We start from the raw sequence: 3,607 nt of genomic DNA, 5'->3' as shown, positions 1-3,607 counted from the left end.
CACTCCATAGTGCGGCCAGATTGTGTCCCCCCAGCCACATATAGATATAGATGTATATATATATATATATATATATATATATATATATATATATATATCAATCAATCAATCATTTCCTGTGGCACCCCATGGGATGCATAGGGCCTCATTGAACTCTCTCCACCAATATTTGTCTCTTGCCATCTCCTTCAGGTCCCACCAACACTCTTCTCCTGCTTCTTTTTTCATTGTCCTCAACCAGGTTTCCCTTGGCCTACCTCTACCTCTTCCTCCTCTAGCAATCCACTCTGGCACATCCTGTATTAAACAACCTTCTTTTCTGTATATGTGCCCCAGCCACTTCCAGCGAGACAGTCTCACATATTCATTAACTGGTTCCACTCTCGTAATATCCCTTACTCTTTCATTTGTAACTCTGTCTTGCCACTTTACCCCAAGAATCCTTCTCAGTATTTTATTCTCAAATCCTAATACTTTCTGATCTGTTGCAATTGTACTGTACCATGACTCATGCCCATAAATTAAAATTGGTCTAACCATGGACTTGTAAATTTTCACTTTAGTATGTACCGAAAGCATATTATTATTCCAAACAGATTTCATCATTCCAACAGCTTGCCAAGCCTGTCTAATCCTCTCCTCAATTTCATTGTTTAATCATCCATTAGATGATACAATCGTTCCCAGATATTTAAAGTTTTCTACATTCTTCACCACATTATTCCCAATTACACAATCGATTTGGTTCTCCACGTTCATATTAATAATTTCAGTCTTTCCACAATTTATTACCAATCCCACTGTTTCTCCTTCCTCCACCAGACAATCGAGCACCCTCTGCATCTCGTAAATACTTCCGCAAATCAGTACAATATCATCAGCATAGTCCAAATCCATCAGCTTCTTATTTTCTGTCCAGTTAATTCCTGCACCTGTTCTCCTTACAACCTTTTTCATAACATAATCCATAACCAAAACAAACAACAATGGCGAAAGAACTCCTCCTTGAATCACTCCTGACCTAACTTGAAATGGATCACTCAAAGAACCACCCACCATTACCTTACAAAAAGTACCTTCATGCAGGCTTCTAATAATATTTACAAACATTCTGGTATACCATAGAATCTCATAATTTTCAACATAGCTCCACGTGAAACACTAACAAACGCCTTTTCAAAATCCACAAAACACATGTTAAGTGGCATTTTCATCTCATTAGCTTGTTGCATTAGATGCCTTACAATAAAAATCTGATCATTACAACCTCGACCCTTTCTAAATCCCGCTTGTTCTTCTCTTAAAATTTTATCAATTACTGGCTCTATCCTGTTCAACAAGATTTTGGAAAAGACTTTTGCAACTACAGGTGTCAAAGTTATCCCCCTCCAATTGCCACACACACTTAAATCTCCCTTTTTTGGTATTTTTATAATGTGGGTGTAGCAGAGAGGAAAAGTTTGAATGTAATGGAGATGAGATGTCTGAGGAGTATGTGTGGAGTGACGCGTATGGATCGAGTGCGAAATGATGAAGTGCAAAGGAGAACTGGAGTTGTTCGGGAGATGGCTGGTAGAGTTGAGCAGAGGGTGTTGCAATGGTTTGGGCATATGGAGAGAATGGATAATGAGCGATTGGTGAAAAAGATAACTAGATCTGATGTGAGAGGTGTAAGGCTGAGAGGGAGACCACGAATAGGATGGATGGACAATGTGAAGAGAGCGCTGGATGCGAGAGGGATGTCTGTTGAGCAAGGAAGAGTGGCTGTGCGTGACAGAAATAAATGGAGAGAAATTGTGAATGAATAAGTGATGACGCAGCCCTGAGGGGATATTCTCCCGCATTTGGTCTGATCAGCTAGTCAGGTCAGGTGCGGGTAAGGGGATGGGTCTATTATGATGTGGCAGGGGTAAACCAGTTCTGCTGTCGGGCCCTGCTGCGGATGTCACTGATTGCATTTCGCAGTTGACCCTTGTGCGGTGTGACGCGGTGAGGATCTGTCCGTTCTCCCCTTTGGGGCTAAGATGCGAATGAATGTGTTTGAATGGATGAGTAAATGGAGAGTGAGTCGTCCTGTCTCGGCTACCTCCCTTTCCTTGGGGGAAGCAGCCTAGGTATATAGATAGATAATCACTCCATTTTTCCACTCTTCTGGAATTCCACCATTATCCCAAGCCACATTAAAAAGTTTCAAAAGCGCATTCATCAACTCGTCATTTTCCACCTTAAGCATTTCAGGGAATGTTCCATCCTCACCTGGAGCCTTAAAATTCTTGAACTCCTTTATAGATTTTGCTACCTCTTCCAAAGTTATATCCCCTGTTTCTATCTGCAAATCTCTCTCGGCTGGCAAAATGTCCTCTTCAGCTGGGATTGGTCTATTTAGAACAGATTAAAAGTGCTCTTTCCATCTTCCTTTTATATCCAAATCTTTAGTCATCAAATTACCATTTCTATCTCATACAGGTATTTCCTTCCTTCTCCTTTCAGTCCCAGTTAACTCCTTTATGGCCTGATAACGCTACTCTTGTGCTCTGACCGTCATTTTTACTTAATTTAATTTCTGTCTCTGTCGCCTTTTCATCATATAGTCTCCTCTTATCACGTCTAACGAGTCTTTTTACTTCAGAATGTAAACTCCAGTACTTTGCTCTAAGTACTTCAACTACCTGGCCATCAACATGTTCTTCACTTCTTAACTTAGCCTCTTTCCTTTTCTGAATTACATTCCATGTTTCATCTGACATCCACTTTTTCCTTCTCGCTTTTCCCTTTTTCTTAATAGTAACCTTAGCACTCTCATGCAAAACCTCTTTTACCTCTCTCCACATTTGATTAATATCATTGTCTTCAGATTCCATCAAAGTCTGCAGGACTAGAAACCTGTTTCTACATTCGCACCGAAACTTTTCCCTCTTGCTCTCATCACTTCTGAGCTCATCAAAATCATAATTATTACCTCCTGTACAATTACCATTAACGTTTCTCTTAAGTTTTATTTTAATCTTTGACACAACAAGTTGATGATCACTACCTATATCTGCCCCCCTTCTTACGCAAACATCTTGCAAATAACTTCTATGCCTTCTGCTAATTGCAATGTGGTCAATCTGGTTACAATATTTACCACATGGTGAAATCCAAGTAGTCTTATGTATTTTTCTATGCTCAAAGATAGTTCCACCAATGATAAGGTCATTTGCCAAACAAAAGCTTGCAAGTCGCACCCCATTTTCGTTTCTTATACTAACACCCTCCTTACCCATACAGTCTTCAAAGCCATCCCTACTACTGCCAACAATCGCATTAAAATCACCAATGCAAACTAACACATCATGTCTTGCCACTCTATTCACTACATCCTGCAGCTTCTCATAAAAGTCATCCTTCATTTCATCAGCAGCCTCATTTGTCGGAGTGTACCCTACAACCATACTGATATTACCATGGTCAGATTTTAAGCGAGCATAAAGCAAGCGCTCATTAATTGGTTCAAACTCACATAGTGCCTTGCAAGCATCTCTACTCAGCAGTAAGCCTACTCCTTGGTAATGATTTCCATCACTCCTACCAGAAACCAACATAGTAATACCATCTTCCAAATTCA

This window comes from Coenobita brevimanus, chromosome 65 (assembly GCF_032717465.1).
Source record: "Coenobita brevimanus isolate Jiangsu-jjx chromosome 65, ASM3271746v2, whole genome shotgun sequence".
Classification (NCBI taxonomy): domain Eukaryota; kingdom Metazoa; phylum Arthropoda; class Malacostraca; order Decapoda; family Coenobitidae; genus Coenobita; species Coenobita brevimanus.
Note: the sequence above shows the minus strand (reverse complement) of the source record.